At 41.1% G+C, this 15454-nt stretch overlaps 1 long non-coding RNA gene across 1 annotated transcript in view; it reads right to left on the bottom strand.

The window, feature by feature from the left end:
• Positions 1 to 15095, bottom strand: part of LOC137041392 (uncharacterized) — a 46051-nt gene extending 30956 nt beyond the window's left edge. The window contains exons 1-2 of the long non-coding RNA XR_010898084.1: positions 15006 to 15095; positions 14205 to 14387 (exon numbers count right to left, since the gene is read on the bottom strand). This is a non-coding gene — a long non-coding RNA (uncharacterized lncRNA). The remainder of the gene's footprint in view (positions 1 to 14204; positions 14388 to 15005) is intronic.
• Positions 15096 to 15454: the final 359 nt, after the last annotated feature.

Below are 15454 nucleotides of genomic sequence, written 5' to 3'. Positions count from 1 at the left end.
TTTGAGGTGAACTACGAGCCCCCGCATTTCCATGAACGCCATACTGAATTCCGTGTGCCAATGGGACAGATAAACTTCGGGACCTCGCACCCCCGGGCATCCCTTCTTGCTCCCATCGAAGAGCTTCGCTCCGCACGTCTAACAAAGTGGAATTTGGCTGTTGGCGCACCAGCTGCTTAAGCTCCCGTCTCAAAGTGCTATTATTAACATATTCAACAAATTGATCACGTAACACGATTTCAGTGTTTAACATAGCATTCGGAGACTGTTGCTTAACCTTCTCCAAGAGACTCATCAAGGCGAGGGAAAACTCCAAGAGTGTTTCCCCCTCTTGCTGTCTCCGGGAGAAGAAAGCTTCCTGTAGAGCTACATATGACAGTGAACATCCATACAACTCACGCAGCGCGCTGATAACTTTAGCGGGATCCCCACGCTCCTCCTCTGAACGATAACGTATCTCTTCTCGCGCCTCCCCCTCTAAGTGATCAAAAAGGAAGAAGGCCTGGTCTGCAGGGGACAAATAACGGGTTCTCATACATGCCATAGCTTCTTCAACCCATTCATTAATATCCACCCCAGACTTCCCACTAAATTTTGGGCACCTCCTATCTCTAGGTACAAACACATACCTGTCAGTTACTGGAGTATTAGTACCAGTCAGTGATGGAAGTATGGGGGCTGGGACAGAAGTACTTGGTCCTGCGACACTAACCCCTGGGGATTCAGACGCCCTTTCCTGACGCAATCTCTCGTTGTCAGCTCTAAGTTGAGCCACAAGCTCCTTAAGTTCTTGTAATTCTCCTTCCATTATTAGACCACGTACCTAAATTTTGCAGTACTCACACCAACAATAAACAGCACCCAATAGTTGAATCAGAAACTGCAATCTCCTGGGCACACGCTGCTGCTTTGTTCCTACAAAAACACAAAAAGAAAAAGACAAACAACAACAAACAAAAAAACAGCAACTTACACAAAAACAAAATATATATATACGGTCTCTCGCCTCTGCCAGATATTTTGTGGACCCTGCCGACTGCGCCACATGTAGCAAGTGGCTGATTTGTAGCGACTACGCCACCCCGGAACAACGGGGAAATAACCAAAAACACAGAACACGCAAATACGTTCCACCAAAAATAGGCTGTAGGCGAGAGTTTCCGTATAAACAATTATTTTATTGGGGTTAAAATTGAAATACAAAATTTAAAATTGATATGAAACATCAATATTAAATGGTCTTGGTCAAATCAAAAGAGGAAATTAAATAAATGTAGGGGGCTGATGTTTCCTTAATGAGAAGCAGGCTGATATGGTGCATACAGTGCACAAAAGAAGAAAATCCCTCCAATCAGAATCACATCCACAAAAAGATCACTGCAAATAATGACCAAATATAGTGACACCGCAATAATGACAATCCATATCTAAGTGAAGCCCGTGCAACCAAGAATCAGCCCACTTCCCGGAAACAACCAGCTCCTGCAAAATACCAAAAAAGAGAACTCACATTAGAAAAACAAACATTTAAATAAAGCAAAAAAAAAGAGAAATGAAATCAAAAAGTCAAGGTACTAGATGAAACAAGGATAATCAATTCTACAAACAAATATACATTAAAAATAAAACAAAATAACAAAACATATACTGTCACAGAAAGATGGCATAAACTCAGTACTGATCAAGGCTCAAGGTTTCAAATGACCGAGATCACAAATACCGCATATAGCGGTAATTAACACTTATAAAGAGCGACTGTTATTCAACAGTCAGATAACAAAACTGAGGGTTCGTGACAGCAATAACAAATCAATGAACAAAACAAAAAGAGCATACAATCCAAACGAAAACTACTCGACAGAAATGAAACAAATCAAAACAATACAAACATCAAGCCCATTTGACCAGTGGACCAGAAGAATGACGCCCAAAGCAGCAGCGCGGCCCAGAGCGAGGGTTGGAGAGCGAGAGAGAGAGCTGCACAGTGAACAATAAACCCTAAACAGATACATTTATTTATTATTGCGATTTAGGACATGCGTTGATTTACTAAAACAAAAAGTCACTCACCTTATGATTAGACTAAGTGACACTCGCGCGCACACACACGGATGCGTCAAACAGTCATATAGTAGCTCCTTTAAACTGTTGATTAACAGCTGATGTTCTGACCTGGCTATTGTGCTGCCATGACGCACGAGTGGGCACTGTAAACACCGCACTAAAATGCATAGCTTTAGTCAATTCAAACTATGCTTTATACAAAACCGCAACAAGGCATTAAAACTTACCTGGGGGTAAGCAGAACACCACACACACACAGCCTTAACGGAGCGACGTCACACTAAAATAAGGAACGCATGCAGTCACTGCAGAATACGAAACAATAACAGAGCTACATAGCTAAAAACACGTACCTCCAAAAATCCAACACAGTGAGAGAAAAGGGGCGGGCTTTCAACCAAGACGCATTCCAGGGGGCATAAACAACAGGTTTATATACAAAAACGAGGCGGTACCTTATTGGACACGCATTTAATAAGGTGACGTTTCAAAACACGTGACCCACATCACTACACTTATATAATTGGCATGTCCTTTTATCACACGCAAACTCTTGTACCTGAATCCAGCATTAGATATTTGGGCAGCTTCATCTGACCACCAAGTCATCCAGGAAACCAGCCAGCAGAAAAAGACTCTCTGTGGGTTATAAAAGCACTGAGGGCTCTCAGTCTCCCCTACTTTACTTTACATTCCTTCTGCCAAATATTCTCTCTCTCTCTCTCTCTCTCTCTCTCTCTCTCTCTCTCTCTCTCTCTCTCTCTCTCTCTCTCTCTCTCTCTCTCTCTCTCTCTCTCTCTCTCTCTCTCCCTCTCGCTTTCTGCAGGAGCAGTTATCATTTCCCAGGTGCAAACCCTTTTTATGACAAGAGGTATACCATGAGGATTTGCAGTGGCATCTTTACACTCAAAATATATAGTGGTATTAACTTCTCCGGTAGTAGAATTTGTAACCCACAGGTGCACAGATTACATCAGTGGGTTTTATTCAGCAACATACTGCGCAGGTCTGGATAGTTTCGTTGATGCATTGGGTAAGAGAACGCTTAGTGACCATCATAGCTGCTTTTCATAAATGCGGCATAGTGAATCTTGTTGAAATTTATTTCCCTGCATTTGCAAATCTGCATGTGCAGTGTGTCTTGTTCTTGGCCGTGGGCTGTGGCGGTGTTGTGCTCTGGGGTATAAAGCAGTTTAAAGCATGGCTTGGCAGCGCTGTGCTTCCCCTAGAGGGCCTTTCTGTTTGACTGCCCTCTCTAAATCATACACAGCACGGCCCTGCAGACCCTCTGTTTGCTATTCCAAGGGAATTGACGGCACTTAGCATGGACGTGGATCATTCCCTGTACGTGTGAATGTTGGTGTTTTTGTGTATGACTGATATCAGTATTAAAAATAAGAGGTGTGTGAGGCACATACACAAATAGAGTACAAAGTATGGCCTTAGGTTATGTTTACTCTACAAAGGTGTACTTAAAATGGAAAAGTTTTTGTTCAGACTTTAGTTTAGGGTCCAATTCTCACTATTAACTAACAATTAACTCCGACTTTTGCCTCAATAAATTCCTAATTACTGCTTAGTTAGTAAAGTATTTGTTACGTTTAGGTAATGGATAGGATAAAGGTCATGCAGAATAAGTCTTTAATATGTGCTTTATAAGTACTAATAAACAGTCAATATCCTACACTGTAAAACAAAAGTGTTGGTTTTTGTTGGTTTAACTTAAAAAAGTAAGTAACCCGGTTGCCTTAAAATTTTGAGTTTATTGAAATTAAAAAATTTGAGTTGATACAATAAAAGGAAATTTGTTTAATAAATAGAAACTCAAAAAATGTATTGTATCTGAACCACATAAAAAATGTGATAAATCATGAAAATAGCACTATTTGGCATGTTTCACTGCGTCATCAGAAATAAACACACATACACAATTACCCAATATACTTACAAAATCTTTTAATAATATTTTAATAACGGTTGTCGAATCTCAACAAATGTTCATTGTATTAACTCAAAATTGAAATTTCAATGAAATGAAACCAGGTAACTTTTTTTCTAAATATCTTTTTACAGTGTAGTAATATGCATGCTAATAAGCAATTAGTTAATAGGGAACTGGACCTTGAACTATAAAGTTTTTCCTTTGCATTTGTTTGTGAGGACAACAAAGATGTCAAAATGATCCCTGTTCACACAGATTCACAAAAATTAAATTAATATGCACGTGCATGAAGTCACCATTTTCACAAATTAGAAAAGTAATACTACCCTAATACTGTTGAGTCTTAAAGGTACGGTTCATCCAAAATAAAGAAAGAAATGAAAAGGAAAAAAGTTCAATGGGTAAATTGTTCCGACATATGTCAACTCAGAAACTGGCCAAGACAGGCCAAAGATTGCTTTTTATGCTAGGTTAATTTTATATTATTTAAGGGATTATGTAACAGTGCTCACAACTTGTGCCTTGATGCTTTAAAAAAGCATCAAAATGTAACATATTCATGTGATGTGACTGAAGTCAAGAACTTAATTATTGGCCAAACATATGATAGTCAGATCATTTCATTTTCTCCCAAAAATATTGCATAACCACTGAATAAAAGCGAGTGTGGTAATTAGATGACTAATGGTTGGACATCAATCATAAGAGCTCACTGCTTATTGAGCATGTGCCCTCAGCATGCACTGACCCCACAACGGACCTCATGCGTTCTCCAATTCATGCTAATAACCAATACAAACATCAGCCTGAGGATAGGGAGGAACGCCAGGGTCAGATAACGGTTCTGTACTGTTTACATACACGGTATATAACCTGTAAATACGAGGGGAGGGTTCATCCTCACTGCCCCACTAACCCAAACCATGTGTGAGAGGACAGACCCCCCTCAAACACGTCAATCAACAGGCCAGGGGAGCTGAGATCGTAACGTGGACTGGCAGAGAATCTTTCAGCCGTCCGCACACATAAACACGGCTGTTTGAGCGTGCACACAAACACGTACGCGCATTTAAACATTTATCTAGAAACAGACACTCTTCAAGCACATGAGCAGTCAAATACACAGATACACAAAGAGGGATTCTTAGGAGGTCTAACAGATGTGTAGCACTGGGTTTTGGTGTGGAAAGATTTTGGGTAAGAAGCTGAAGAAGAGTGAAGCGTGCAAACCTTCCTCATGGCATGCTTTCATGATATTGGCACAGTTTACACCTGGTATTAGTTATTTTATAAATACAAGTGTAAACTGAGTGCAAAACATTTTGTGATTGGATTATTTGAACCATATTCAGAAGTGTCATGCATGTGACCATTGCATTTGTAATATAAACCGATACGTTGCAGACAAATAAAAAGCACTGCCAACTCATCTTTTAATCAGTCTTTGCATACAAGCAAGGGCAATTTGGAATTTGGAAAGTGTTTATGCGCTAAATTTCACAGAACTTCTGAAATCAATATGCAGTATGCAGTATGCAGTATGCGGTAACACTTTATAATAATGGTCTGTTATTAATAGATAACTATGCATGAAGTAATCCAGGACTAATAAGTACTACATTAACACTTCAGCTACTACTATTAACTAGAAACAAGCTGAACTAATCAGTAAGTAATATTGAATTTAGGAGATAGTTAATTATTAAGTAATCAATAAATACTGACTGAGATTAGCCTCTAACTATTAACTAACTGGCCAATTATCACATTATTTTGTGTCTGAGATGTAATTAATAATATTCTTTACTCTGAATAAAAGTCATAAAATGCATCACTAATTACTTAAGTGTTACCTAGTCATTTTTTCAGCTACTAGTGATAAGGACCATTATTTTAAAGTGGAAAATATGTTTTTTCACTTTAAAATAATGGTCCGAATCACCAGTAGTCCTTGAAGAGTTATTGGGTACTTGAGTAATTATGCATTTTATTACTTTATTCAGAGTAACAAAGGACAATTTTTAAGAACTACTAGTGATCTAACAGGGTTTTCCACTTTAAAATAATGGTCCAGATCACTAGAAGTTCCTGCATAATGACTAGATAACAGTTAAGTAATTAGTGATGCATTTTATGACCACATTGAGAGTAAAAAAAAGATGAATTTCTCACATCTCAGACATGTTAATGTTGTGATTAGTAATTAATTAGTAATTCTTTATAATTTTTCCTTGTTACCTATTAGTCATTAGTGATGCCAGTCTCATTCAGTAACTATTAATTACCTAATTAGGAACTATCTTAGTCCTGAATTCAATATTGCTTACTGATTAGTTCAGCTTGTTTCTATGTTAGTTAATAGTAGTAGCTGAAGTGTTAATGTAGTTATACTTATTAGTCCTGCATTACTTCCTGCATAGTTATCTATTAATAATGGACCATTATTCTAGAATCTAAAGTGTTACCCAATCTGCATTAAAATTTGAAAGTATACTTTCAAACTTTTTTCTAAATCAACATAAAAAGATGCATGTGTTTAGAGACCATTGCACAAAATCTGATAAAATGTTATTTTAGTATACTATATAAATAATAATTAAGATTTTCAATTCGGTTTTTTATAGTTTCAGTAAAATACACATAAACCATTTGATTGATGACAACTAAAAACTTATGCCTTCAGAGTTTTTACAGATTGTCCTTGGCTACAGAGGAGAAAGCAGTGTGCATGAAGAGCTTGAGCATGTGAGCCATGATAAAACTCAACAGGGCCAAAAGTTGATAAGAACGAGAGTAATTCTTTAGATTTAGCCACTTCTGTTGGGAGCATGTGCTGTCATGTTCTGTCATGCTGTCAGAGGTGTCATAAATATGACTATATAATGACTATGTTACAATGTAATAGTAGCGTTTTTCTTTCTTTCTTGCATAAATGCTGATATGTTGATACTGAATGTTGATATTCAGGGCATAAGTGGGACAGATGTAGTGATCATCAAAACATCCTCCCGGAGCCTCTGAGATCTGATTGGATCCATGCAGTTTGAGTCATGTGAATCAGACAGGAGTTGGCTGGTCCTGTAAAGAAGCTTTGTATTTGGATTGTCAGGGAACATGGGGAGTTCAGAGAGAAGAATTGTTCTGCCGGATGTGTGAATATGTTTATAAGAGGCAATAGCTACAGATGTCAGCTACCTGTGATGCGTTATCAAAACTAAGCATACATAAATGTATTTAAATATTTCCCAACAATTTGGTGAAAATGGCATATAAATAATTATAGTCTAAAATAAGATGTTCGATTCAATAATGTTTTATCTCCTCCAGAATTTTCTTATCCTCGTGTTGTTCAAAACATGTATGACTTTCTATTTTCATTGGAACATGAAAGATGCATATACATTGTCCAGATTTCTATTATATTCTAATATATCAGTCTCTTCGCATAAAATCAACCGAGGCTCTTTGGAAATACGTGACTCTGCCTACATTTTTGCAACACCCAAATTATGTACCTCCAGGTACGTTTACCTGCACTTTTTGGGTGAAACGTCCACCGGAGGCACTAAGTGGTAATATTTTTTCTCCATTCCCAGACTGATCTTATGAAATGGTGTATGACACGCCAATTCGTATGCCATTTTGGCATGCTATCAAGACGCATAATCGCTTTTTAGCGTGTTTATCAACAGCGTTTCATTCTATCCCCCTACACTACCCCTACCCCTAAACCTACCCATCACACACACACAGCCCCTAAACCTACCCATCACACACACACACAGTCCCTAAACCTACCCATCACACACACACAGCCCCTAAACCTACCCATCACACACACAACAAATACAAATATCCCAAGTGTTCCGAGGCCAAACGATTGATTTGTGTGAAGAAAATCCCCAAAAGCGATCAGAACGTCGAGTCCATCTGCCAAAGATTAATAATACATTTCAAATATTGCCGCCGTAAGAAACAGCTTTGACAGCATTGGCTGTCATGTGTCTCGTGACCAATTGCGTCATTACGTCAGCTTTGATTGTAAAATGCCATTGGCTCTAGTGTGTCTCGTGACCAATCGCGTCACTTGCCGTGTTCCCTTTCAGTCACTACACTACGAGTTACATCAGTACTGACAAAATGGATGAAATGGGGGTTTCACTTAGAAAGCCAGCTGCCTTCAATCTCAATCAAAACGACCCAATGACATCAAAACGACCCAGTCATGCATTTATGTTTCTGCTTCGGAGCTGAGTTCTACTTGCCTTCCTAAGCGTTGTATCTCTTCAAGAAGATTGTCTCCCCAGAGTGTTGGTGATACGGCGCATTCCAGCAAGTCCCGCATTCCTGTCCGTCTCAGCGCACTGCCTAAGTAAAACTCCTCTCTAAAAGAGCTGCACGCTGCGCATCTTTTTAAAGATGTTTCGTCCGTGCTCCGTTCCTGGGTGCGGTCAATATGTCAGTCCATCTGACGGTCATGATCGCTTTTTGGCATGTGTTCATGGATGCGTTATGTTCTCACTGCGGGAACATGACCATCGCAGTGCTGCGATCAAGACTCAATTATCTCCGTTCTGGAGAGAGAGTCCCCTCTACCGATCTACTGTCTACTTGATCTAGACCCAATCAGTAGTCCCGATATAGTGTCTTCTCGAGAGTAGATCCAGAGGTGGTTAGGGTGATCTGAGTGTGTCGGTGTGGGCCAACCTGACAAGTTTTTCTCAGGCCACACCCCCCTCTTCGGTACTGCAACCCGTGGCTCTACCATATGTTAGCGCTGGTGTTTCCCGTCCTGAGCCCCACGTTTCATTTGGGGCGCCGGCAGACAACGGCATATCAATCGCTGCATCACAAGGCGAGCTGGATTCCTCCAGAGATGAGGATTCAGCTGTGCCGCCTCCCTCGGCATTGTCGAGAGTGTCGGCATTGTCCAAGTCTGATCTAGAGCTGACAGCCATGCTAATCCAAGCGGCCGAGAGCCTCGGGCTCGAGTGGAATACTCCACCAGGTCTCGAGCGCTCGAAGCTGGATGATTGGTATATGGGGGCTGCCCGCGCCGAGCGCACCCACCGGCGGTCAGTGTCTTTTTTCCCGGAGGTGCATGAAGAGGTGTCGAGGTCGTGGAAGTCCCCGTTGCCTTTCCGCGATCATTCAGTGGCCGCCATTGTACCCAAGAAATGCGGTGGGTTATGACCAATCCTGGACCTGCGCATCTTGAACCGAACCCTACACAGGCTTCCATTCAAGATGTTGACAGCCAAATGCATTTTCGAATGCGTTCGTCCACGCGATTGGTTTGCAGCGATCGACCTGAAGGATGCATACTTTCATGTCTCCAACCATCTTGACACAGACCATTTCTTCGGTTTGCCCTTGAGGGGAGAGCATACCAGTACGCCGTTCTCCCATTCGGGCTGGCCCTTTACTCAGGGTTCGCATCCTGAACTATCTTGACGACTGGCGGATCCTCAGCCACTCACGACAGCAGGTTTGCGAACACAGGGACTTGGTTCTCCACCATCTTGCCTGTCTGGGCCTTCGGGTCAACTGTGAAAAGAGCAAACTCTGCCCAGTACAGAGGATCTCTTTTCTCGGTAAGGAGATCCACTCGGTCGCCATGTCCACGCAATTTATGAGCGAGCGCGCTCAGTCACTGCTGACCTGCCTTCGCCAGATCGAACGCAGGAATGTGGTCCCACTGAAATTATTTCAAAGGGCTCCTGGGGCAAATGTCATCCGCAGCCACAGTAACGGCACTTGGGTTGCTTCATATGAGACCGCTTCAGCACTGGCTTCACGACCGAGTCCCGAGGTGGGCATGGCAACGCAGCCCAAGTGACCTCGGCCTGCAGCCAAACCTTCACCCCGTGGAGGAACCTCCAGTTTCTACTGGTGGGAATTCCCTTAGAACGAGTTTCCAGGCATGTTGTGGTATCCACGGATGCCTCTGCCATGGGCTGGGGTGCCATGTTTAATGGTCATGCTGCCGCTGGTGCCTGGAAAGAGCCCCAGTGTGTGTGGCATATCAATTGCCTCGAGTTTCTGGCCGTACATCTTGCCCTGCACCGCTTCTCAGCCCTGCTCAAGAACAGGCACGTACTGGTCTGGTCAGACAACACTGCGACAGTAGCGTACATCAACCACCAAGGTGGTCTACGCTCCCGCCGGATGTCACAACCCGCCCGCCATTTGGCACAGAAATACTCCATCATACCTCCAACTATTTGTTATTTTTTTACATTTTGGCCATGTTGGGCAGCAAGTGTCATTTTATAGATGCCTTTCTGTACGTGTGTTTCTGGATACGATTGTTTACTGTCCTCATCTGATGATCACGGTGGCTGTCTCCCATGTCTGGGTCACAAGCATGCTGAGACAACATTCGTGGATGGTTAATGTCCTTATTGTGAGAACATGATAATGGCAACACTTCGGCCTTGACTCTCCTTCATTTTAAAGGCTAGAGTTTGCTCTGTCTTTACCTTCCCCACCCTGGAAGTGTACATGGAGTTTCAGAAGTCATGGAAGGCACCTTTCACTGCCCAAAGTCATGCTTTAGTCTCCTCTAAAGGCTGCAGGTTTTCACCCCATCCACATTTGCCACAAGCCAAGATGTCACAGTTCAAAGATGCATTGCATCTCTAGCCAGCCCATCACATGATCCTTGGAGCCAGTTAAGTGTCACTGCCTCTACTTCAGGACATTACGTTTTGGGCTCTAGGTTGGGCCTCATGCTTCTCCTCGCTGCCCCTCCATTGGTATGCCGGTTGTTTCTGGAACACCTCATTCATGAAGCCCTGGAATACGGGATATGAGTTGGCCAGCCCATACACCATTACCTGATATTCATAGTGGCCTGATGGTGTTATGAATGAGATTATACACACTACACAGGTCCAGTTTGGTGAAGATGCAGGCCCCATGCAGCTGTTCCAGGGTGGCAGGTACCAGAGAAAGGGGATATCTGTACTTGATGGTTAGTGAATTGAGGACATGGTAATCTATGCAGGACCGCAAGCCTCTATCCTTCTTGGCCACAAAGAATAATCTGGAAGCGGAAAGGGAGTTGAATAAATGGATGAATAAACCCTTGATGGAACGCTTCCTTGATGCAGTCCTCCATGGCCTTCTCCTCCAGCAGCATTAATGTAATCTTTCTTCTTTTGCAGGCAGCCAAAGCAGAGGGGGATGGTAGGTGAGCAATGGTTATCACACATTGGCCCAGCGCATTTTTAGGACCTGCAGGCTGGGGTTCCTCCTGAGGTGGAGTTTGCGGAGGAGGTCCCTGGGAATGAAGTTGCCTGCCGATCCGGAGTCTATGAGCACCTGTGCTGGTTTGGACTTGGGACTGGCTGTAAAACTCTGGCGAGGAATGGATCGGAGAAACTCTGGCTGGAGTGTCTGATGGAGTGTCTGCAAAACCTCAGTGAATGGGTCAGGAGTGGGATTATAGGAGGCTCCTGATTGAGCTTCTGTCAGCAAACAGAAGATAATACACATGAATGACAGTAGAGGATGTTTATTGAAAGGAATCGGAGATGAACTGGAACAGCACTGGTGAGTATCATAAATTCAACAAAATAGTGAAACAACTTTAGCAGAAAGGTAAATGATTTCTTAACTTCCATTAATTGAATGGTGCAGAACCAGGATGGGCAGAAGGAAAATGGCTTACTGAAGATCGAAAGCTGAAGACGGAAGACTGAAGACAGTATCGACATAGTAACAAAAAGGTAAAGAGTCCGTGTAAATAGTTGCATAGATCAATGAGACCAGACAAAGCATTAAGGAATGTGACCTTTGATGAATGCTGCAAGTCCATGTAAATAGTTGACTTGAGAGATCAATGAGACCAGACAAAGCATTAAGGCATGTGACCTTTGATGAATGCTGCAGGTTTTAGCAATTAGAATTTGGGAGAGCAAGAACGAGTGGGTGGAGTGGTGAGGTCTGGAGCTGAGGGCGTTGTTGACTCTGTGACACTGGGTAGGTTATGAATTAAATAGAGCAGTTTCCAAAAGAGCACGCTACATCTTGCCAGCATCTGCATCTCCAACACTTTTAACACAGTTCAGTGGTTGTGGCTCTATCCATAGACCATATTTGTTAGTCGACATAATGTCATAGTGACTAACAGATCTTGGTTATTGATGTAACCCTCGTTCCTTGATGGAAGAAACTAAGACATTATGTCCCTCCTGCCACAACCCTCAATGACCCTGCTGAATGGCCAGGGCCCTGTCTGGGCTGCTCAGCATAAACCTAATGAGTGGATGCGTGCCGCCCTCTTACGTTTGTACAGGGAAGTGGTTTATCATGCAAATTCCACTTGCCAATACTAATGGCCATTTTTCTGGAACTCAAAGGTAATCGGGGCTCCCAAGTAAGAACCCATTTGTCAGTCTTTGACATAATGGGCCCTATTTTAACGATCTGAAACGCAAGTGTCAAAGCGCGAAGCGCAAGTAACTTTGTGGGCGGGTCTCGGCGCTGTTACTATTTTCCCGGCGGGATAAATGGCTCTTGCGCCTGGCGCAAATCTAAAATGGGTTGATCTGAAGTAGCTTCATTATTCATAGGTGTGGTTTGGGCGTAACGTGAATAAACCAATCAGAGCGGCATCCAACATTCCCTTTAAAAGCAGGTGCGCAAGTTCCATTATGGATTGCTATTATTATGGCGTATTTACAAGGCGCACGTTCTTGTAAGAGCAGCCCTTACGAAACAAAAATATATTGCTGTATATTGGAAAATTTCATGCAATACATTAGGCAATATATTCACATATATGGGAATTAATATTTATATCTTTCAATATGTTGCAATATATTGAAAGCGGCAATCATTTGTATATTTTGCAATATATTACATGAATATATCATATATTTTATAATACCATCAATATATTATTCCATATATTTACAATATATCAAAACATATTTCAAGTAATATATTGGTAAATATATTTTCCTTTCGTAAGGGAGTGAAAGACAGAGAAGTTGTGTTGTATGGGGATGGGAGAAACCCACCCGAAATAGCGTCGGTTAAACAGTTTTTTAGTTTTTCAGTCGATTTTTTTTCCTGGTTCTTGACGGACAAACCAATTTGTCAGATGTCCTTATATACATATATGTCTTGCCACTATTGGGCAAACAGGTCTGATCCTTAATAACTACAATTAGCCTGAATAATTTGTAAGCTATATGTATGCCTATTTTTTCACATCTTCGTGGCACACCACAATGTGTTAATATTTTTTTTAAATATTTTTTTCAAAGTCAATTGCGCTGGGTGCAAGATAGGGCCCAACGTCTCAATTCCCTATCAGGCAACTAGAGTTAAATACATTTTTTATTTGCAAAAAAATAATAATAATTAGACCGTATTTTACAGTAAAATTATATTAAATGTGATGTTTACACTCATAAAATAAAGGTTATTTATTTTCATGCAATCTTTCGAAGAATTTCACACAATTAGTTTGGACAACTTTTGGCAGGTTTAAGGTGATTTTCATCATTTATTTTGGAGTTAAACAGCATCTACTTTCATTCAATGTATGGAAAAGAGCACCCAGTACAATTTGCTAAATTTCTCCTTTTGTGTTTCACAGAAGAAAGTAAGTCAGTAAGGGCTTGGAATTACATGAGAGAGTATTTTCAGAATTTTTATTTTTGGGTGAACTTTCCCTTTAATTAATTGTAACATCAATAAGGAAAGCTGAGAGAACCATTATTTATCCAGACACTATAGCACTTCTACAGTAGCAGTAATGTTGGTAAATTCTGTTTTAGACTGTTGTGACCAGCATACAAGTTTACACAGACCTCACAGTTTTTGGTTCTGCCTTGTGCCACATTCCATAACAGCATGAGTTCAAATCCTGCTTGAGTAGTAAAGAAGAGCCTGTCCCAATGGCGCCATAACTTAGGTGGGAGGTACAGTTAAAGAGGATGAAATACTGCAGCAAGTTTTTCAGTAAGCTGCAATATGAACTATGTTGTTTCAGACGCTTGGAGACTCAAATGACAATCCAGACTCATTCTTGATACCTAGCATGTTTGTTTACCTGGGATGTGGGTTTAAAACTTGAACTCATGAAAATGAATATTCTGTCATTATTCACTCACATTGTATTTTCTTTCTTCTACTGAACACAAAATAGTTGAAAAGCACCTCAAAGAGTTTGAGCTTATACCTGTTGTCTTTGAATTGCCAGACTGGATCCAGACTTCCAGCTCTGGAGGTCTATGGTGAACCACCCACTGCTGGCAGCGGTCTGACCTGGCTGAGGCATGCAGCGGATGGGGTGGGTGTCGAATCTAAGGCCCCTGTGGAGAGGACGGGAGTCCAGGTAAGCCACCCACACCTGCAGGATGTCCTGTCAGACGTTATAAAACCAACAGGCTGACGTCAGTTGACCAGTCCAACGTTTTTCTGGTTATATAAACTCTGTTGTATTATTAATAACTGAGTTTATTTAAAGGGAGGAACTCCTAGGGTGGGATTTTTGATAAGATTGGGAAAGATCCTGTGTCTGATCCTGCTGTCACACAATTGTGGGTGGTACAGTACTTAGAGATTGTAAAAGGACAAGACTTTACATTCCAAATATGTTTGGCATCTTCTATAAAATTAGGCTGCGCTTTGTCATTTTCGGTTGCTTATAGTACCATGAGATCCAGATGAGAAAAAGATGCTACTTTAAGCACAAATGAGATTTGTTAATTAATGCTGCATTTCAACCTTTTCCAAGAGGCAGATTTGTCTAAATAAACCATGAACGAAGCAAAACGAATCACCGGATCAGTCGAATGTGTTTGTTATTTATTCATCTTTATCCAGAATGATCAAAGAAATGTTTGTTTTTGCTAAGATGGAGAGATGGATTTGTTTGCATGTGTGTTAACAGCAGAAGGAACCCAGATTTATGGAGGAAGAGAGAGAGATAAAAGCGAAAGAGAAAAAGAAAGAGTAAAGCTACGCTAAATATTCTTACCAGATGCTGTTTTTGAGTGGTTTCGTTTTGAGTTGTGATGTTTGTTTCTCTTGATCTTGGTCCAAATTCCGAATGCCAAGCAACTCTTCCAGAACCAGGTTTCTGTTCAGGAAATTAGCTGAAGAACATAGTTTACAAGGATCGTCTGTCCAGAATTCACATAAATATTTGAATAATTATTGCATTACTGTGATCCTAATGGAATAGAGTGGATTTAATCTATAGGATGAATGATGTTACACACATACAGCATCAGAACTTTGGAAATAATTGCAGGTAGAGAAAATAAGGTAGAAAAATAAATAAAACAGTTTTTATTTACAGATTTAAGACATGGTGTGCTATTAAACAGGTGTATCTAATCCATTAAAACCATTGCAAAAGGGTTTGCCAGTTGCTTCATTGCATTTAGGGGTGTGGTATGTTTGTCTTATATTTATATGTGTGTG

The sequence above is a fragment of the Pseudorasbora parva genome, chromosome 15 (assembly GCF_024679245.1).
Source record: "Pseudorasbora parva isolate DD20220531a chromosome 15, ASM2467924v1, whole genome shotgun sequence".
NCBI lineage: Eukaryota > Metazoa > Chordata > Actinopteri > Cypriniformes > Gobionidae > Pseudorasbora > Pseudorasbora parva.
This window is presented reverse-complemented; position numbering and strand designations above follow the sequence as displayed.